Source organism: Gorilla gorilla, chromosome 3 (assembly GCF_029281585.2).
Source record: "Gorilla gorilla gorilla isolate KB3781 chromosome 3, NHGRI_mGorGor1-v2.1_pri, whole genome shotgun sequence".
NCBI classification, from domain to species: Eukaryota; Metazoa; Chordata; class Mammalia; order Primates; family Hominidae; genus Gorilla; species Gorilla gorilla.
Genome location: NC_073227.2, coordinates 117,696,374 through 117,719,863, shown reverse-complemented (window position 1 = coordinate 117,719,863; position 23,490 = coordinate 117,696,374). Strand labels below are relative to the sequence as shown.

At 38.1% G+C, this 23,490-nt stretch overlaps 1 long non-coding RNA gene across 1 annotated transcript in view; it reads right to left on the bottom strand.

The window, feature by feature from the left end:
* LOC109026497 (uncharacterized) overlaps positions 1-21,727 on the bottom strand; it is a 123,783-nt gene extending 102,056 nt beyond the window's left edge. The window contains exon 1 of the long non-coding RNA XR_002005493.2: positions 21,665-21,727. This is a non-coding gene — a long non-coding RNA (uncharacterized lncRNA). The remainder of the gene's footprint in view (positions 1-21,664) is intronic.
* Positions 21,728-23,490: the final 1,763 nt, after the last annotated feature.

Genomic DNA, 23,490 nt, shown 5'->3' with positions numbered 1-23,490 from the left:
TATGATAAAAAACCTGAAGAATTTATTTGATCAGTTGATGCAGTCTGGGCACAGACAAGGAAAGAGTCAGTGAACCTGAAATGATGTTAACAGAACTTACAAAATCTGAAACCTATGAACATACACACAAAATTCTTAACAAAACATTAGCAAATCAAATCACATGACAAAGGAGAAGAATAATGCATCATGATAAGAGTTTATCTCAGAAATGCTCTTTGTTGAACACTAAAATTTTGACTGATTTAATTCACCATATTAAGAAGAAAATATCATAAAATAACCTCAATAGAACCAGAACATGCATTTGGTAATATTCAGCACTCATTTTAATAAGAACTTTCAGAAAATGAGAAATAGAAAGAAACTTTCTCAGTCTTAGGGCATCTATGAAAAACCTACAGCCAACATCACACATGATGAAACATTCATCACTCTCCGTTGAGATCGGAAATAATGCAAGGGTGTCAACTCTGATCACTATATTTTAACTTACAGCTGTTTTACATATATATTAGGACCAAGGTTCTTACTAAGTAAGCTGAGACATTCTTATCCAGCAGTGTCTTGTCCTCTACTTGCCCCTGCAGCCCTGGGATTTGAGGATAACACTATACTGTAGTGATAGTCTCAATCCTTGATGTTATTCAACATCTCAATAATTCATTCATTTTATTAATTCAGAGTCCACTATGTGTCAGGAACTGTGCTAGGTGAAGTCCTTACAGTTGTTCTTAAGTAACATACAGACAGGTGGAGGAGGAACATAATAAACCAGAATTTAGAATAAAGGTTGACACATGCTGTTACAGAAATAATCACAGACTCCCACTGGCACAAAGAAGAACACATCACCTAGTCTTGGAAAGAGGAGGAAGTAAGGAAAGTCTTCCAGGAGCCCGTGAGTATTAATCCTCAGATTTGACTACTAGCCATTGTTTCTTGCTATTAGGTCCCAAACCACAAACACTAAATCCAGTGCAACCAGAGGAACTTGCCAGAGACCGCATGTGTCTTTGGCCTTCTTTACTGTTAATAAGGCAGAGACAGCATAACAGGAGGTACATTCATTTATCCCAACTTGAGAGAAAGGGAGTGTGTCTTCACCCCAATAGTACAGTAAAGACAAGGATCAGTGGTGCAGTAAACTTGCTGTTGGCCCTTTCTTTCAATCTGGCTGTTTGTGTGACCATTTACGGTGATCAGTCCTTCCTGGTCTTGGTACTGCAGCTACTTTTTCTGGAATTATCTGACTTATTCATAATTTTCTGTATCCACTATTCCCAATGAATGCATGTAGAGAAACTAACTAGATAATGAGCAGATACTGCACCATACTTATATTTCCCTCAAGCCAATGGAGAGCTACTGAAGGAGTTTAAGAAGGGAAAGGTGTCACTGTATGATTTACATTTATTTTAAGAAATATTACTCCAGTGACAATGTGAAAAGTGAACTTAAGGGGGCAAGACAGGAGTCTTGGAAACCATTTAGGAAATTGTTACCATAGTGGACTGCGAAATGATGATGGCATAATTCAAGGTGCTGGTGCTAAGGTGGAGAGAAAAGGACAGATACAAGAGAATGAATAAATAGCACTTAGTGGTTAATTGGACTTGAGGAGTGACATAGGATAATTATGTTTTAGCCCTTCCTCCTTCATCATTCATCAAAGGACATTTTTGTAACATTATATATTACCCTCCTGTATTTTATACTTCTTCATGAAAGCATGCATTTCTCAATTACCTTGTTAAAAGCCTGATAATGTTCATCCATGTATAATTTTTGGTGTCAGCTCCTACGATAGCAAAAATAAAATGTATCTTTGAACAAACTATTATATCACGTTACAGCACAAAACTTTGAACATTATATTCAGGTATGCATAAGATAAATACAAGGTGCAATTTCCATCTATCGTAAAATACATGTTTATTTCAGTGGAAACTTGAACTAAAAGAAATCAAAGAGGTATTTCAAGTTGTTTTCTGGTTAACCCTAAATTAACCAAGATTCTCTCTTTGTATCAGTATCTATTATTGAAAATCTCGTTAGAAATAAACTGTTCGTCTCCTACCTCACTAACTACACCATACCAAACATAATTCAATTTCTTTCATGAGTTAAAGATGTTTTCATACCCATAAGTCATTATAAACATCAGTGTGTCCTCACTCTTGAACTCACTTTATATTTAGTGATGACTTGATCCATTAAGCGAAACAAGGAAAGAATAAGATCAAGTTTCTTTATAAAACTAATAACCTAGTAGAATAAATAGCATAGTTTCAGGGGGGAATTTTAGATTTAACTTTCAGGAATGCTATTGAATGCAGACAATGTGCATGTTGCGGGAGGGAGCATTTTCATGTATCGGCCTAGAGGGAACAGTAGTGTTCTGAAAGAAGAAGCATGTCTGGTCCTTTCAAAGAATAACAAGGAGGTAAGTATGGCTGCAAATGAGTGAGCAAGAAGTGGGAAATGAGGTCTGAGAAGTGATCAGCTACAGTGGTTTTAAAACATAACTTTCAAGTTATTTGGCACTCCTCCCATTGAGGAAGAAGGCTTAGACCCCATCCCTTGAATCTAGGCCTAGCGACTGCTTGACGAGTATCATAAGGTTGACGTGAGGCTGTGCCAGTTTCCAGGTCAGACTTTAAGAAAACGGCATCTTCTACTTCCTGTTCCTTGGGATGCTTACTCTTGGAGCACAGCTACCAAGCTGTGAGAAGTGCAATCCATACGGAGAGGCTACGTATGGGGGTATGGCCGACAGCCCACTGACAGCAAGCATCAATTGCCAGACTTGTAATTGAGAAGGCCTGTCAGATGATTCGAACCCCTTCCAGCCACCATCAGACTCTGAATGCATGAGAGGACCTGAGAGAGAACTGCCAAGCTGAGCCAAATTAACCCCAGAAACATAAGGTATAATAATAAAATGATCACTGTTTTCATTCATTAACTATTGGGGGTGATTTGTTACACAGCCATAAATAAATAATCAAAACAGAAATGTCTACATCCAGCAAGGATGTTTAGGCCATTACAAGGCTTTCACACTGAGTGAGAGATTGCCAAATTTGAGCTGAAGTTTGCTTTGGTTTGATTTATATTTTAAAAGGATATAAGTGCTGATTTGATAGAACAGTGTGAGGGTCAAGAATGAAAGGAAAGGAAATTAGGTCACTGATGTAACCTAGGTGTGAATTCATGGGTTTGAACCAAGGTGGTGAGCACTGATCATAATCAGGGTATATTTAAATGTAGGCTTAACAGGATTTCCCAGAAACATTGATGTGAGTGTAGTCCATTTGTATATGTGCATTCTCTCAACAATGATCTTTATTTATAAGCATTTCCTCTTAGCACAGACAGAGTAGGTAGACATGTTTCTGGCTTCTGTCAGTCTATTAACACATTTAAAGGGAACATTGTTCAGGCACTTGCTGTTTCTTGTACATTCAGTTTCATCCTATGGAAAATATTTCATTGGTCACTAGTGGCCACTTTTATAGTTTTCTTTAAACTTCCAAAAGTAAGTACTCCTTCTTCCCTCTTTAGTTAAAGTAAGATAAATGAAAAGTAAAACAAACAAACAAAGAAAAACCCACAGCAGACTGGATACTACCTGGAGCCCATCTAGATGTATTTACCTGGTCTCTCATTTAAGGGAGCGATTTAGTTGGATGAGTACTGTATTAGTCAGGGTTCTCTAGAAGGACAGAACTAATGAAAAAATATATATATATATACACACACACACACATATATATAATATATATATATAAATATATAAAAATCATATAATCCAATATATATAGTCCATTATGATCGTATATATATATATGGAAGTTTATTGAGTATTATTAACTCACATGATCACGAGGTCCCACAGTAGACTGTCTGCAGGCTGAGGAGTAAAGAGAGCCAGTCCGAGTTCCAAAACTGAATAACTTTGAGTCCAGTGTTCGAGGGCAAGAAGCGTCCAGCACAGGAGAATGGCATTGTAATTTTGACTTCAAAAGGCCATTCCACCGTTCTATCAGTCCGGCTCCTTCAGGATGATGAGGAACATGGTAAGACCAGAGAATTCCATGAGCATGAGCCCACTGCTGCACTTCTTTAGCCGTATAGTGAGTGCCTTGGTCAGAGGCAATGCTGTGTGGAATACCATAACGGTGGATAAGGCATTCTGTGTGTCCACGGATGGTAGTTTTGGCAGAAGCATTGTGTGCAGGATAGGCAGACCCATATCCACAGTAAGTGTCTATTTCCAGTGAGGACAAACCTCTGCCCTTTCCATGATGGAAGAGATCCAATATAATCAACCTGCCACCAGGTAGCTCGCTGATCACCCTGAGGAATGGTGTCATATCGAGGGCTCAGTGTTGGTCTCTGCTGCTGGCAAATTGGGCACTCAGCAGTGGCTGGAGCCAGATCAGCTTTGGTGAGTGGAAGTCCATGTTGCTGAGCCCATGTGTAATCTCCATCCCTGCCACCATGGCCACTTTGTTCATGGGCCCATTGGCCAATGACAGGGGTGGCTGGGGAAAGAGGATGAGTGATGTCCACAGAATGGGTCATCCTATCCACTTGATTATTACAATTCTCCTCTGCTGAGGTCACCCATTGGTGAACACTCACATGGGATACAAATATCTTCACAGATTTTGACCATTCAGAGAGGTCCAACCACATACCTCTTCCCCACATTTCTTTACCACCAATTTTCCAATCATGCTTCTTCCAAGCCCCTGACCATCCAGCCAAACCATTGACTACAGTCCATGAATGAGTATATAATTGCATATCTGGCCATTTCTCGTTTCATGCAAAGTGCACAACCAGGTGCATTGCTCCTAGTTCTTCCCACTGGGAAGATTTCCGTTCACCACCTTCCTTCATGGATGGTTCATGTGGAACCATCTGTGAACCAGGCCCTAGTCTTCTCTTCCTCTGTCAACTGATCATAGGGAACTCCCCATGAAGCCCTTGGTGCAGGCTGGAGGGAAGAAGGCAAGGTAGTAGGAGTGGAGACTATGGGTGTTTGAACCCCTTCCTCATGTAACTTACTTGTGCCTTCAGGACCTGCTTGAGCCTGATCACGTATATACCACTTCCATTTGATGATGAAATGCTGCTGTGCATGACCCACTTAATGTCTAGATGGGTCAGAAAGCACCCAGTTCATGATAGACAGTTCAGATCACATGGTGACTTGATGACCCATGGTCAAATGTTCAGTTTCCACCAAAGCCCAGTAACAGACCAAGAGTTGTCTAAAAGGACAGTAGTTATCTGCAGAAGATGGCAGGGCCTTGTCCCAAAACCCTAGAGCCCTCCATTGTGTTTCACCTATGGGGGCCTGTCAAAGGCTCCAGGCCGCATCCCCATCTGCCACTGATACCTCAAGCACCATTGGATCTGCTGGATCATATGGCCCAAGTGGCAAAGCAGCTTACACAGCAGCCTGGACCTGTTGCAGAGCTTTCTCCTATTCTGGATCCCACTCAAAATTGGCAGCCTTTTAAGCCACTTGATAAATGGGATGGAGTAACACACCCAAACGAGGAATGTGGTGCCTCCAAAATCCATGTTGTGCCTTTTTCTTGATTGTAGGAGGGGCCAAATTCAGCAACTCATCCTTCACCTTAGAAGGAATATCTCGATGGGCCCCACACCACTGGATCCCTAGAAATTTTACTGAGGTAGAGGTCCCTGAATTTCAGCCGGATGTATTGCCCATCCACTGGCACATAAATGTCTCACCAATAAGTACAGTGTGTTTATTACTGCTTGCTCCCTGGATCCAATCAGCATAAGGTCATCAAGGTAATGGACCAGTGTGATATCTCGTGGAAGTGAAAAGTGATCAAGATCCCTTTGAATAAGATCATGATACAAAGCCGGAGTGTTGATATATCCCTGAGGTAGAACTGTAAAGGCATGTTGCTGGCCTTGCTAGCTGAAGCCCAGTTGCTTCTTATGAAACTTATGGACAGGAATGGAGCAAATGCCAAGTCATTGGCTGCATACCAGGTACCAGGAGATGTGTTAATTTGCTCAAATCAATGAAATCACATATGGTAAAGCAGCTGCAATTGGAGTCACCACTTGGTTAAGCTTATGATAATCCACTGTCATTCTCCAAGATCCATCTGTCTTCTGCACAGGCCAAATGGGAGACTTGAATGGGGATGTGATGGGAATCACCACCCCTGCGTCTTTCAAGTCTTTGATGCTGGCACTAATCTCTGCAATCCCTCCAGGGATGTAATATTATTTTTGATTTACTATTTTTCTAGGTAGAGGCAGCTCTAATGGCTTCCATTTGGCCTTTTCCACCATAGTAGACCTCACCCTACCAGTCAGGGAGCCAGTGTGGGGGTTCTGCCAGCTGCTAAGTATGTCTATGGCAATTATGCATTCTGGCACTGGGGAAATGATGGCAGGATGAGTCCGGGGACCCACTGGACCCACTGTAAGTCAAACCCGAGCTAAAACTCCATTAATTACACAACTACCATAAGCCCCTACTTTAACTGGAGGCCCACAATGACTTTTTGGGTCCCCTAGAATTAGCATCAGCTCAGAGCCAGTGTCCAGTAGTCCCTGAAATGTCTGATCATTTCCCTTTCCCCAATCCACAATTACCCTGGCAAAAGGACATAGGTCTCCTTGGGGAAGAATGGGAGAATGACTCACTGCCTAAATTGTTGGTAATATAATGGGGTCTGGCCTCCCCTTTATTCAAGTGTTTCTTGGTCTGTAAACTGGCTCAAGTCTGGAAATTGATTGAGGCTATGATTCTGTTTTTATAATTCAAAGTAGTCTTTTGTCCAATCGATCTAGAAATCTTCTGCTTATATAAATTAAGTAGGAATGCAGTAGGCTTCCTATCAATTTCACCTTTACGAACAGTGTGATTAATTAACCAATGCCAGAGCTCTACACGAGTCAGACTGTTCTGATTGCTACTTTGCCTTTGCTGTCCATTATGGTAGCTATGCCCAGCTTGCCTTTGACAGTTGAGTGACACCACTTGGCCCCTGCCACCTTGGGATCTAATTATTCCCATTGTGTTTAAATTTTGTAGTTGAGTGCCTGTGGTTCCCACTGTTAGATCTGACATACAGAAAACAGCAATCACAGAGCTCTTCAAAGATGCAGGTGCTGCCCTCACAAATCTATTTTGCAAGGCATTGGTCAAGGGTGTATCTTCTGGAGCCTCCCAGCTGGGATGAGTAGGACTAAAGTGACTAATCCTCTCCACCATCCCAATCTCCCTAAGCCTTTGGATCCCTTCCTCTGCATTAAGCCAAGGGAGATCAGGCATTTCCAGCTCGCTCACAGTGGGCCATCTTTTAATCCATATTTCAGCTAACCAAGCAAATAAACTGTTAGAACCTTTTTAAATTCCCTGAGCTGCCACATTAAATGCAGAGCCCCTACTTAGTGGGCTCAAATCAATAAATTCAGCCTGATCCAACTTTATATTCCTTCCACCATTATCCCATACCTTTAATATCCATTCCCATGCCTATTCTCCAGATTCTGTTTATATAAATTAGGAAACTCAAGAAGTTCTTTCTGAATGTAGCATAGCTCCTCATGGGTCACACTCTCAACCTCACCTCTATGGGCCCGCTGGGACTTTAGTCTAGTTATAGGTCTAGAAGCAAACAGGGGTGTTGGAGGTGGCTCCTGAGGAGAATCAACATTATCTTGCCTGGCAACTGCTTCAAGGGAGGCCATCACTGTTGCCTCAGGCAGTGCAGGGTTTATCTCCTCAGACAAATGTGGAAAGCTGATGGCAGCATGGGTCATGGAGGGGATATTGCCACTACTGGGGATGGGGAAGCTGTTTCTTCTGACAAAAAAGGTTCATCAGAGTTTACGGTGTCCCCAGCTTCATCAGGCCCCCCCCACACACATCCCCATTCCAAGTGGCAGAGTCTCCATTCTTTTCCAATCAATGCCCTCACGTTAACAGTAGACACCTAGTGAGGCTGTGCCTGCACCTTTCGTTGCATGTCAGCCACTTGCATGATAAGAGCTTGTGTCTGTTTTTCCACAATTTCAGCTCTTTCTCTACAGGAGATGAGACTCTTACTCCGGTCAGTCTTAGCAGATTTGCTCAGTATCTGCTACTGCTTCTGAAGCTGGGAGATAGAATCCCTGAGTTCATCATTTTCTGTCATCACTTTGTCCACTGAACTTAGGTGCAACCAACCAACTTCACTATGTTCCCTGGTTCTCCACATATGGTCAAACGTATTATGTATGGAGTCACTAAACTTGCCTCTCGCGAGCGATGAATCAGGATTGTCAGTGCACTTATTTTGCATAACTCTAAACAGTTCATGACAAGGACTATCAGTGTTCTCCATACTATTAGAAGTAGGGTCCTTAGCATTTTGGGGTGTAATCATATAAGCAGCTAACTCCAGAAACCCCCAAACCAATGAAAGAACTCAATCCTTAATATTCTGTTCCTCTAGAACCACTCCTGGTAAAAATATATGTATTAGTCAGAGTTCTATAGAGGGACAGAACTAATGTAATATACATATGTGTGTGTGTGTATATATGGAAGTTTATTAAGTATTAACTCACACCAGTCACAAGGTCCCACAATAGGCTGTCTGCATGCTGAGGAGCAAGGAGAGCCAGTCTAAGTTCCAAAATTGAAGAACTTGGAGTCTGATATTTGACGGCAGGAAGCATCCAGCACAGGAGAAAGATGTAGGCTGGGAGGTTAGGCCAGCCTCTCTTTTTACATTTTTCTGCATGCTTATATTCTAGTTACACTGGCAGCTGATTAGATTGTGCCCACCAAGATTGAGGGTGGGTCTGCCTTTCCCAGTCCACTGACTGAAATGTTAATCTCCGTTGGCTACACCCTCACAGACACACCCAGGATCAATACTTTGTATCCTTCAATCCAATCAAATTGACACTCAGTATTAACCATCTCAGGTACTGTTTTCACAGTAACACTGTGACAAAGTTTATTGCAGCAGATCACTTTCTTCAATTAAAATAAATATATAATTAAGGCCTATGGAAAACCATGCGTACTTGGTAGGGGAGTCTGCATTTGTTACATTCTTGTGAAATGACAGGGTGCCAATGCCACTATGCATTAAAATATAGTTTTCCTTTTGTGGATTCTTTGTTCAAAAACTGAGAAAAGAATGAGTAAGAATGAGGGTCCAGCAAATAAAAAATGACAGTAGAAAGAATGCAAAAGTAACACAAAAGCATATCCCAGAAAAAGGAAGGAACCCGTGATTCTGGATAAGAGTGTGTTTAGGAAAGAAAAGCTAATAATACCTTGAGTTGTCATAAAAAAGATAAATAAGTCCTTTGAGATCAACAGCTCACAAACTGTCCACTAAGGCTGAAGGGTAAGCATGAGGTTTGGCATATTGTGTCATATCAAATCAGAGTTTGGCTTGCCTCACCCGGGTTGAGGGCCTGAGTCATTTCAACAATCCTCCTCAGAACTTTCAAGTGCAGCTTCTCAAGCAGGAGACTCACCAGTCTACCAGGTCATGCTTAATTTTGCTGGATGGGATCTCAAAATTCAACCCATAAGATGCCAAATGGAGAGGGTCCTTTGTAGCATGGATCTAAAAACATTAATCCTGGAAATGGGAAAGTAGTATTTTTATTTTGACTTTGCATTTAAAGATAAGATTGACTAAATCAGAATTTCAGTGAAATCCTAAATAAAGGTGAAAGTTGATGCCTGGTTGCAACAGCCGCTGGACCATGTGTAACATCATTTTAGGTGGGGGCAAAAGATGTGATGTGTGAAAATATAGTAAAGGCACCATCAGAGAATCACTTGAAGAACTCTTTGAAATTATAACTTAATTAGGCCTCTTGGAAGAGAATGCCTTGCCAAATGCAAGTATTCATTCATCATAATCTGAAATATCATTTTCTTCTCTTTATTATTCTAATGTATTTATTGAGAAGAAGCTGTGTAATTCTTGTTGTCAGTTAAGAAAAAAGGTGAAACACCATATGGTGGAAAGAATCAGTAGAGTGCTAGACCTTTCTCTGCTGTTAAAGTGTAAACCTGGGCAATTCATGATCTGTCCAGTAACAGTTCCCCCATGAATAAAATTTTTCTTTAAATACCCTCTTCTCATATTCCTCCCCAATCTCCTGTTTATTCATTTGAGGGTGGCTTACCCTAGACTGTGATCAGGAAATTCAGGTGCTAGTTCTTGGTAGCCTTTGATTTGCACATGTGCCCAACATCACTGGGTTTCCACTCCTGACAACACTGATTACCTTCTAGAAACTCCCTCTTTCTGTAGGGTGCAGCATGTTGTCCAGAGAGCTACTGGAGAAATGGAGGCAGACGAAATCCTTCCTCCTTGTCATCTAGGTCCTTCAAATAAAACCAACACCAAAATGTACAGGTCAAAGGAACTGTTTTATTGAAGGACTGGGATGCATTAAAAGGATAATTATTATATAGGAGGGCAAGAGTCAACATTATACATTGAATAATATATATTTTTTAAGTAAGTACTGCTCAGGGAGAAAGTACCATTCATGAGTGCATCCTCCTGCTTTATCCTGGCTTCCCAGCCCTCTGGCTCTATAGAAGAGTGGAAGTGGGAGCCAGAGAAGTGGCTTTGTGACTTAGGCACTTTCAGCAAGAGTAGAGATGAGTCTTTGAGGTTCTTTCACATTTGTAGTGGTGTAAACTGTAGTCGTGTTCATCTCTAGAGCTTTTAATTCTAAATTTCGAATGGTTACATATGTTGAATTATCATACTCACACCTCCCCAAAACAAGTCTCATTTATTCAATTATTCATGCATTCATTCATGCATGTATTCATTCATTCATCAAGTATTACACAAGCACCTACTGTCTGCCATGTTAATAGTGAAACTGTAAACAAGTCATTTAAGCAAGGTAATCTTTGATTGTGATTAGTATTCAAGATATTAAACAGGGAGGGAATTCGAGTTCCACTGAGGGAGTGCTACTTTAGGTAAGATGATCAAGAATGATCTCTCTGAGGAAACAATATTTGAGATAAGATTTTGTGCCATAAAATCAGGATAATAATTTTATCTACCTTGAAGATGTTTGGTGAGGAGTAAATGACATCATGTATGCAAAGTGATTACTATGTGGCTTATAGTTAACACCTAATAACTATTAGCAGTCATTATGTGTATCATTTTTATTATTAATCTTTATAACATCCTGACAAGATAGGTACAGAATATACTATTGATCTATTTTACAGATGAGGAAACTAACTTAGAGACATTAAAAGATTTTTCGGGGACCACACAGCTAGTAAATGGTAGAACCAGGATTTAAACCCTAATCTTTTGACTACTCTTCCAGTGTGCTTTCAGCATACAATTTCAAACCACTTGGAAGGAGCATTTCTTTATCCATGTATCCATCTCTTCATTCACATCCATCCATACATTTACACATCCATCCATCTATCTACTTACCCATTTACCTGTATTAGTCAGGATTCTCCAGAGAAAAAGATCCAGTAGGATCTTGATCACTCTCTCTCGGGGAGAGATTTATATTTAAGAATTGGCTCTCACAATTGTGGGGGCTAAAAAGTCTGAAATTTATAAGGCAGTATGGCAGGTGGAAATTTCAGCAAGAATTGATGTTGCAGTCTTAAGTCCAAAGGCAATCTGGAGACAAAATGCCCTTTTTGTTAGAGAACCTCTCAGTCTTTTCTCTTAAGGCCTGCTGTGGTCTGAATGTTTGTGCCCCTCCAAATTTATACGTTGAAATCTAACTCTCAGTTTGATAGTGTTAGAAAGTGAAGACTTTGGGGAGGGAGTAGGTCACCAGGGCTCTGCCTCATTAGTCCCCTTGTAAAAGAAGCTCCAGAGAGCTAGCTAGTCTTTTTCTCATGTAAGGACATAGCTAGAAGGCACCATCTATGGAAAAGAGGGCCTTCATAAGACACAGAGCCTGCCAATATCTTGATTTTGAACTTCCCAGCCTCCAGAACTATAAGAAATACATTTTTGTTGTTTATAAGCGACCTAGTCTCAGGTGTTTTGTTACAGCATTTCAAAGGAACTCAGACAAGGCCTTTAACTATTGAATAAAGCCCAACAACATTATATGTGCTTTACTCAGTCTATTGATTTAAATGTTAATCACATCTAAAAAATACCTTCACAGCAACATGTAGACTGATATTTGACCAAACAATTGGGCACCTTAGCCTACTCAATTTGATGCATAAAATTATCATGCTTTCTTTCTCTCCTTTTCTTTCTTTCTTTCTTTCTTTCTCTTTTTCTTTCTTTTCTTTCTTTCTCTTTCTTTCTTTCTTCTTTTCTTTGCTTTTTCTCCTTCTTCTCTCACTCTTTTTCTTTATTTCTTTCTTCCTCTATCTAGGAGTGAATGCTACCATTTGTCATGAAATTTACATTAAGCTATTGAATAAATAGAAGTTCCCTATTAATTTTCAGTTTGAGTTTAGGAGGCACAGGCAGACTCAGGTTCCAAGCAAGCGTTCTTCTACATACACTCTTTGATAGAATGTGCTTCTGTTCTAAATGCCATTATAAATCATATTTTATTTTAGTTGCCATGCATCACAGTGGATGTGCACCACTGTTTCAGGTATTTACTGTAACTATTTTACTTCTGTTCCTCAGTTCAACTGAACAAACCAAGTACTTTCACAAAATAATTTCCCACAAATTTCATGTAACATTACAATATTAAAGAGCCCCAACAAGAAAAAAATAGCCTTCAAAAAGAAGTTGGAAGCATATATGGGAATGATGATTCCTTGGTCATTCATTAAAAAATATAAAACAAATATTTTACAATTTTGATAAAGAAGTTGATGGTCAAGATATGTCAGTTCCATTCATTGATTCTATAATATAATACCTGTAAATTTATTGTAAGGTAACGATATCCAATGTAGACAATAATTTATGCAGATAAGTATTACTTGGAATTATGGAAATGAACACAACTGAATTGTTAATAATAGACAAATGTCTAAATATAGTAGAGTATGTTTTGCAGTCCTTCAAAAGGTTTTGTGGGACTTTTCAAAACACATGAAAAACTGGTTATAAATGTATGTAATTAAAGCAGAATTCTCTCTCTATATGTCTCTATCTGTAGCATCTCAGTTATGTAAAAAGTGCAGACTAGAAGGTTTTTTACTGAAAAAAGATATGGTTATTATCTATAGTAGTTTCTATCTTTGGATGGAAGTAGTGTGAGTGATTTTTTTCTATATATTATCTTTATTAAAAATAACTGTTATATAGCCAGGAGTGATGGCACAAGCCTGTAGGTCCAGCTACTCAAGAGGCTGAGGCAGGAATATCACTTGAGCCCAGGAGTTCCAGAATAGAACTGGGCAAAGCAAAACTCTATCTCTAAAAAAATTTAAAACGTAGAGGAAAAAATAAAAATAAAAAATAATGTTTATATTATATGAGTACACTTTTATGATAATTAAAAATAAACACAATTATCCTACAATTTAAAAATAAAAGGAAAGGAAATAAATGTAAGTATCCTAGTTCCATGTAATGAGTTTAAGTACTATATTTTGTGACATATAATCTTCCCTTGTTTATACAATAATAAAATGAGGATACAATAGTAAATTAAGGAAAACATGGCAATATCTTTCAGTCCATTCGATTAGCTACAAAACTCTTGTAGTTTAATTCATGGGATACATTCTGGAAAAAAAAATTTCTCAAGTTTCAGATTTTACTTTTAGATCCTCACACCATGAAGCTTCTCTGAAATTGATGAGTAATTTGTGTGACCATCCTTGCATTGTTTGCCTGGAATGCTCTTGCACCTTCTTTCCCATTAACTTTGGTCTGCATTTAAGCTCCTGCACAAGCCTCGAGACCTCCAGGAATTTCTCTCAGATTCCTCCAGCCCAGAGTAATCTTTCTTTCACATATTCAGCAAATCATGTATTCACATTAACTGTGAGGCTTCACCCTCCCCCTAAACTCTTGAATCCATCTCAACTCTTTTCCATTAGTGGTTTTTTGTATCCATTACTCTGTCCTTCACATATGCAAGAGTGTCTTTTTCTGTAATCTGCACACAGGTTCAAGCCTCTCACTGTATGCTTTTCAACAACTTCTGGTCTTTTCAGCCAAGCTGGACTGTGCTGTCTCCATTTACTTCTTCTTCAAGTCATAGGGGTCAAGCTTTAACCCTATGACACAAGCTACCCATAACCTTTAATTCTTAAATGCAATTTACAGTTTTCAGTGTTTTTTATGTGACTTTCATGTGGTAATTGACATTGTTAGCTGCCACTTTCGGAAAAGCTTTTCCTTTGCCTGACACCCCACTTTCTCCTTATTTTCCTTCTACTTTTTAGCTTATTCTTCATGTCAATCTTCTTTGCAGGATTGTCTGTCTATTCTCATTTGGAGTTACTGTTTTTCAGGATTATAGATTGATTTTCTTCTTTGTCTTCCATTTATCTAATCTATTTTCTCAGGGTGATTTCATCTACTCCTAGGCTTCAACTAGAATCAACATAATATTGACCCTCAACTGTTAATAAATAAGTCACAATGTAGTTTTTCTTGTTTCTGAGTTTTATGCTTATCTCTCTATCTATTTTATGAAGATGCACACTTGAATTTTCCAGATACCTGAAATACCACATGATGAAACTGAACTAATTATAAGACCACTTTTACCTATGATCATGTCCATTTGGACTGCTGTAGCAAAATATAAGCTATGATGCTTTTAAACAACAGACTTTTATTTCTCACACTTCTTGAGGCTGGGCTGTCCAAGAACAAGGCACTGTCAGATCTACTGTCTGGTGAGGGCCCATTTCCTGGTTCATAGATGGAGACTTCTTACTGTGTCCTTGAGGAAGGAAGGTAGCTTTCTCAGGCACTTTTTATAATGGCACTAATGCCATTCATGAGGACTCCACTGTCATGACCCAATCACCTTCTAAAAGTCCCACCACCTAATACCATCACCTTGAGGGCTAGGATTCCAACACATACGTTTTTAGGGAAAAAAAACTTTCAATCTGTAGCCACCACCTCCAACAACAACTTAGTCACCTTTTGGTGTGTGTGTGGGTGTACATGTTTTATGGTTGATACCATCACCTCATCACTGAGAAATAAAATCCTTGTATTATTTTCAATTTCTACCCTTTTCTTCACTGCTGTTGGCCTGCTTCCATAAAATCAATTATGGACTCATCATTTAGCAAATTATTGCAATAAACTTCTAACATGTTTCCTTGCCTCTATTCCACTCCCATCTAATTGTCTTCCACATTAAAGCCAGTCTTTTTCTATTTTTAACAATTATTGTTCCTGTTAACCCTTTACTTGGCTTCCTTTATTGAACTTTTCTATAGCTTTATAAAGGTCAATGGGTTTAACTCTTGACTTATGGCCAGATACTGCCTGATATGGTTTGGCTATGTCCCCACCCAAATCTCACCTTGAACTGTAATAATCTCCATGTCTCAAGAGCAGGGCCAGGTGGAGATAATTGAATCATGGGGGCAGTTTCCCCCATACTGTTCTCATGGTAGTGAATAAGTCTTATAAGATCTGATGGTTTTATAAATGAGAGTTTCCTTGCCACGATGTAAGATGTCCCTTTGCTCTTCCTTCATCTTTCACCATGATTGTGAGGCCTCCCCCACCATGTGGAACTGTGAGTCCGTTAAACCTCTTTTCTTTATAAATTACCCAGTCTCAGGTACATCTTTATTAGCAGCATGAGAAAAGACTAATACACTGCCCTGCTATTTTCTATAGTTGTCCTACTTTGTCTTTTAATCTGTGCATCTACTACTTCTTTTCTTCAAATATACCATACTTTATTCTGTCTCTCCAAAATATGCATCCTGTCATGATATTCCTATAACATTGCTACATTTCTTTCTCAGAAATAACCTTATGTAAAAAGCTTTCCTGAAACACCTATCCAGAAAGAACTAGTGATTTTAAGATGTTTCTGTACTTGTTCATCTTTTTTCACCATCTTTATTAGAATTAATTATAAATTATAAATGTAATTATATATAATTCTAACATAATTATAAGATTCCTGAAAATAGTGTGATCCTAACTTTTCCTTTGAATACCCTATAAAATATAGTACAAGGGTGAAATATGGGTACTGCTCAATGAATATTTAATTCATGAGTTTCACAACTCAGAACTCCCTTTAGTGGACCACATGAGTCTGCTTCACAGTTATTCGGTTCATTTGTCTATAATTCAGCAAGTATCTATAGCAACAAATAAAGGTCATTGTGTTTTACTGTTGGTTTATGGCTTGGGACTGCCATGCTATTTTCATGTTATCTGTTTTAAGGAGAATAAACATAAGAGGGCTTTTTTACAAAAACAAACAAACAAATATGCATTTCATCTTATGGGAATTTTGAGACTGGAGATTTTTCTTTCAAAATGTATAGCTAGCCAGAAGAAAAATGATCAAGCTGGTGATTTGATTTGGGGACACTCCCACTCTACTCTTACAGCATTTTCCCCCCCTCTTTACAATCTCATTCTTCCACCTACATCTCCAGAGTACATAATGCCCACCAGGGCTCCTCATGAAACCCTAACTTGGAAAATTGTCTCAGGTTACTATCTTTTCTTGAAACTCCTATTCTTTCACAATGTGATTGTAGGTTGCTTTTACTAATCTAATGGAATAAATAGCATTAGGTATGGGTGATTAAATACATTTGATACATTACCAATCACAGGTGCATTTGAATTTTAAAAGACTTCTCCGGAGATATGTGGTTTTTCATTGTATTATTCTAATGGTAGAATTTAAGTTGCTTGTGGTGGGAGAGTGGAGTACTAGGGCAATTCTAGCATGTAGATAACCAGTTATCTCCTTTGTCACACAGTATTTGAATAGGCACTGGAATTTGTCGAAACTGGAGGGTAAAAGCTCTGTATTAGTCTGTTCTCACACTGCTGATGAAGACATACCTGAGACTGGGCACTTTACAAAAGAAAGTGGTTTAAGGGACTTATAGCTCCACATGGCTGGAGAGGCCTCACAATCATGCTGGAAGGCAAGGAGGAGAAAGTCACATCTTACATGGGTGGCAGCAGGTAAAGAGAGAGAGAGAGCTTGTGCAGGGAATCTCCCATTTTTAAAACCATCAGATCTCATCAGACTTATTCACTATCACCAGAACAGCATGGGAAAGACCTGCCTCCATGATTCAATTACCTCCCACCAGTTTCCTCCAATGACACATGGGCATTGTGGGAATTACAATTCAAAATGAGATTTGGGTGGGGACACAGCCAAACCATATCAGGCACAGTTCTCTACAAGACTGCCCTCACTTCAATTATCAGCTCCAAGTTTGGGGTTTCTAGAGCCACTCTCAGTTCTGACCAGCTACCTCAGGGTTTCCCATGACCACCCTTAAGTTCAACAATTTATGGAAAAGACTTACAGAACTTACTGAAAATGCTTCTTATATCATTACAATTTTATTATAGCAACAGGATACAAACGATAACAAGAAAAAAGAAGAGATGCATAGAACAGAGTTTGCAAGAGTTCCATTTACAAAGTCTCCATTGTCCAAAGGAATGTCTTACTCTCTCAGTGTCAAAGTACAACAATGCTCAAAGAATACTGACAACCAAGGTAGTTCACACAAGCTTCAGTGTCCAGAAGTTTTGTTGACATTTCATTGGGTACACATGATTGTTGAAACATTGGCCATGTGGATAAACTCAATCTCAAAGCCTTCCCCAGAGGAAGGGTTGATGTCACTTGGCTCAAAGCCCAAAATCCTCTAATTACGTGGGTGGTTTTTCTGACATAACTAGTCTCCATTCTGAGTAACCTCATTAGCATAAGCGATCTGAGGGCCTGCCCTGAGTCACCTCATTAGCATACACATCATTTGTGACTGGGGTCCATCATGGATAACAAAGATACCCATATCACTCAAGAAATTCCAAGAGTTAAAATGTTACCTCCCAGGAAATGGGGGTGCCAGACTAATTCTTCATTACACAATGATAAATACACAAATTTAACAACTTTCTTACAGAGCAGAAAAACATTTAGCTCTTTGGATTTCTGTGTGTGAATTTTGAAATGAAATGAGAAAAAGTTGGATGGCCATAGTTTATAAAATATCTATAACCTTCATTCTCCACTACCTTTATTAAAATAGATAAAACCCAATACCATACTATTCATTTATTAGACTTCCACTTTTTTAAAAAAGGAGGAATTCCTTTCTGCTGCCAAACCATTAACATAATAATAATAATGTGAGCAATATATTTTTTGTCTGAATCAAAAGCTTGAAAAATGAAAGCATAAACTATAAGCTTAAGAATCAATGAGAACTCAAAATTGATCAAAGACTTGAATTTAATAGCTAAAACCATAAACTTTTCAGACAAAAACTTAGAGGGATAATCTTCATGTCCCTGGATTTGGTAATGAGTTTTCAGATATAATACCAAAAGTACAGGCAACAACAACAAAAGTAGATTAATTGAACTTATTTAAAAATTTTTGTGCATCAAAGATTATTATCAAGAGAGTAAAAAGACAACCCATAGAATGATAGAAAAATTTTGCAAATCATATATCTAATATTGGTTTAATATTGAGAATAAATGACTCATACCCTTCCAAAACAAAAACAAATCAACCCAATTAAAATGAGGAAAGGATGTGAATAGACATTTCTTTAAAGAAGACATGCAAATGACCAACAAACCATTAAAAAGATATTCAAAATCATTCATTGTCTCAGTCCATTCAGGCTGCTATAACAAAATACCTTAAACTGGGTAATTTATAAACAACAGAAATTTATGGCTCACAGTTCTAGAGGCTGCAAAGTCCAAGATCAACACACCACCATATTCAGCATATAATGAGGGCTCTCAGCTTCATAGATGATCTTTTCTATGTGTCCTCATATGACAGAAGGGGTGAACAAGCTCCCTCAGGCCTCTGTTATAAAAGGACTGATCCCATTCATGACAGTAGATGCCTCATGACCTAATCACCCCCCAAAGGCCCACCTCTCAATAATGCTACGTTGGTGATTAAGTTTAAACATATGAATTTGGGGGCTGGGAGGACACAGACATTCAGACCACAGAACTAATCATCCTAATCGTTAGGTAAATGCAAATCAAAACTATGATGAGCTACCACTTCACACCCAGTAGGATACCTACTATTAAAAAAAAAATTGAAACAAAAAAACTCAGCAGAAAATAAGTATTTAAGTATCGGGAAGAATGTGGAGAAATTGGAAGCCTTGTGTATTGTTGGTAAGAATGTTGAATAATGTAACCACAATGGAAAACAGTTCCTCAAAGTATTAAAAATATAATTTGCCACATGACCCAGCAATTCTACTTTCGAGTATATACCTGAAAGACTTGAAAGCAGGATCTCAAAGAGTTATTTGTGTGCCCATGTTTATAACAACATTATTCACAATAGCCAAAAGTGGGAGCAATCCCAGGGTCCATCTACAGATGAATAAATAAACAAAATTTGATATACACATAATGGAATGTTATTCAACAATCAAAAGGAATGAGGTTCGGATACATTCTTCAACATGGATGGACTTTGAAATATCATGCTAACTGAAATAATCCAGACCTAAAAGGAAAACTATTACGTATTTCAACTTACATGAGGTATGTAGAACACGAAAATTTTTAGGGACAGAAAGTAGAATAGAAGTTACTAAAGGTGGGGTTGGGGAGGGGAAATGGGAGTTTTTGCTCAATGGGTATAGTTTCTATTTCAGATAACAAAAAATGTTATAGAAATAGATAGTGGTGATGGTCACACAACATTGTGCATATATTTTATACCTCTGAATGGTACACTTAAAATGATTAAAAATTTAAATTTTGTATTACTATGATTTTTTAAATGTCAGTGAACTAAACATTCAGGGTAAAGAGAGAAAAATACAAGAATGTGTCATTGTTAGACAACTAGCTATTAAAAGCATAAGGTCAAAGCTTTATAAATTTTTGTAACTATAGAGAAACTTTCAGATGGGTCTTTGTACAGGAAAGAGAGAACGTGCTATAAGAAATTATTTGCTTTTCTGCTTTGTACTTTTTACATTATGTATAATCAAGATTGTGTGCCCTATTCGAGGCTGATCCAATTAATTGCCCCTAACTTAAAAATGTTTGTGGCTCTATACAACTGTCTGTTACTAAATTATAACTTTATCTAAAGAGTAATATGGTAGACAGAATGCTGACTCCCTAAAATGCCTACTTCCTGATTCCCAGAACCTGTGAATGTATTATGGTTATATGGCAAAAAGGATTTTGCAGACATAATTAAGGTTATAGTACTTGAGATGGGGAGGTTTTCCTGGGTTATCCAGGTTTGCTCAGTCTAACCACATGAACCCTTAAAAACAGAGAAATTTCTCTGCCTACAGTCAGAGATCCAGCAGAAGAGAAAGGGAGGAGATAGATGAGGCAGAGAAATTTGAAATGTGAGAAGGGCTTGAGTCATTGTTGCTTGCTTTGAAGATGGAGGAAGGTGGCAATGAGCCAAGGAATGTAGTCAGCCTCTAGAAACAGAATGACCTTCGTTCAACATCCAGCAAAGTAATAGGAGAGAGCCTCAGTACCTCAGTAGCACAACTCCATGGAACTAAACTCTGTCAAAAGATTGGATTCTAAGTGAGCAGGGAAATGGATTCTCCCCAAGAACCTCTAGAACAAATAAAGCCCTGATGGCACGTTGATTTTGGCCTTGTGGGACCCAGAGCAAAGAAACCAGCCAAACCTACTGATTTTTAACCTTTAGAACTGGGCAATAATTTTATGTTGTTACAAGGTACTAAGTTTGTGATATTTGTTATGGCAGTGATAAAAACTATACAGACAATATCTGGAAACACTGCAGTGCTTGTCAATGCATCTGGCTAAATTTCTCCCAAACATTATTCAAAATGCAATAGCAACCAAAAGAATTCCATTACCAAACATATCACCTTCCTTTCAGGTGGCTCTCTGACATTTAATAGTTTCTGAAATTAAGCAACATGACCCCAAAGTCTCTGAAATTCAGTACCTTTTCCCTGAGTATATCTTGACTTTTTATAAAGGGCACTCAAAAAAATCAAGGGACAACAAGAAAAATAAAAGGACATTGTTATTTTTTTTCCTGGCAAGTTAGCAAAATCTCAATTCAAATATTGCATATTTGATGTTGAATAATAATGACTCAGGAGATGATTTCTCACTTGCAGAATAAAAATACTTTAACTTGAAGAAAGGAAAACTTCTATCTGTACACTTTACAAGATGACACTCTGAACACTATTCGTTTTGGGATTTGCTCCAAGTCTCAAGGTCAAGACAGCTAAGGTAATCCCAGAGGTCTAGAGTATACATTTCAAGAGAGGAGAATTCACACAGATATGATTCAGATGCAAGTGAAATGAAATAAAGATTTTTTTTTTACTTTCTGAAATATTGCTGACAATCCTGTTTCACATCCAGAATATTAGTTTTATTCTACTCCATAACAAGTTTCTATAAACTTAGTGGATAAAACAACACACATTTCTTACCTCTTATTGTCCGTAAGTCAGGAGTCTCCAGTAACAACTTGGCTGGGTTCTCTGCTCATCTTTGCAGGGCTACAGCCAGGGTTTCAACCAAGCTGCATTTTCATCTGGAGGCTTAGCTGGGAAAGCATCAGATTTCAAGCTCAATCAGGTGGTTGCAGAATTCATTTCACTGTAGCTGTGAGACTGAAGACCCTGACTTTTTTCTGCCTGTCAGTTTTCAGCTGGAGGCTGCCCTCAGGTCTTAAAGGCCACCAGCAGTTCTTTGCCATGTGGACTTTTTCAACATAGTTGCTTACTTCATTGAACCAGCAAGGAGAAGCTCTAAAGCAGTCGACTAGCAAGATTTATATAATGTGATGTAATCATAGGAGTGGCATCCTATCACTTTTTCATACACTATTAGGCACAAGTCACACAGGTGCCACCTACACTCAAGGGGAGGGATTAGGCAAGAGTGTGAATATCAGCAGGCGGGTATTTTACTGTGAGGCCGGAGTCACCTTAGAGTCTGTCTGCTAGTCAAATTTCATGATTGTCTATGCTTAGAAAATTAAAAAAAAACAGACCTTTGTTGCTTTTTAAAAGTTTCCTATACTCATTGAGAGACAAATATGGTAAATATTGGTTAAGAGCACTTATATTGGAATATTTGCATAGACCTGGGATCAAATACCAATTCTAATGTGTGATTTTGGGCTAGTTGTTCAACTGCTGTAAACCTGAACTTACTTTTATGGAAAATGCAGACAAAAATGCCTATTTACTAGTTTTTCTGTGAGAACTAAATGATAGAATACATGTTAACATATTTAGTAAAGTGAGACAAAATTTGAGAAAAAAATGTTATTTATACTTTTTTTGTTTTTATAAAAACTTCCTTCTGAATCTCAGGCAAGAGTCAAACTGTGTATACTAGGAAAAAACAGTATCTATTTGAAACAATGTCTGTAGCATAACCCAGTCTGCCTAACAGATGAAATATATGCTCTATGGAGAGATTTTTCTGACTATACATTTCATTTTAAGTCATTATTATTCCATTAACACTAGTTTTTGAACATTTGAATTTTACAAATTTTTATTTTAAAAAATACCAAATTTAGACTCAAATTTAAAATAATTCTCTCAATTTGAGTTGAACTGGATTGACTGTTTAGTAGATATACAAAAATAACCGAACATCTCAATAATTTTGAGGGGTTTATTTATTGGCCCCCGTTTAAGTAACGAGTTTGCCTGCAAGAGGCATAAAACCATCCAAGTACTTAGGATACAAAGTGGCAATGGAGAGTGTTATGTTATGCCGTGTGGGCTGCATTCAGTTTCACATAAATTGTTGAAATATAAAATATGGTTCATGGTATGAGTTCATGTACCAGCTGAATTTATTTTTGTCAATTAACAGCTGCATATGCTGCTGAGATCCTTTGGCTAATATACTGCATTACTTTCATATTGCAGCATCCAATACAGATCACACCAGGCCACTGCTGTATTGCAGAGAATAATTTTATTGTAGTCATTATTGTGATCATGGAATATTTCCTTTAGCTTTTGATTCTTGCACTTCACTCATGGTAGCCAAATAAATAGCTAGATAGGTAGGTAGGTAGATAGATAGGTAGATAGATAGATAGATAGATAGATAGATAGATAGATAGATAGATAGTACCTGTGAGTGATTCATGCCAGATACTTTTGGCAATTGAGCTATATTGAAAGTTCCCTAGTGATAAAATTTATTAAAATGAATGTATATAAACCAGAAAAAGTATATATTAGAATTGGAGAAGAACATGGATTCCTGATTTAATGATTTAACTCCA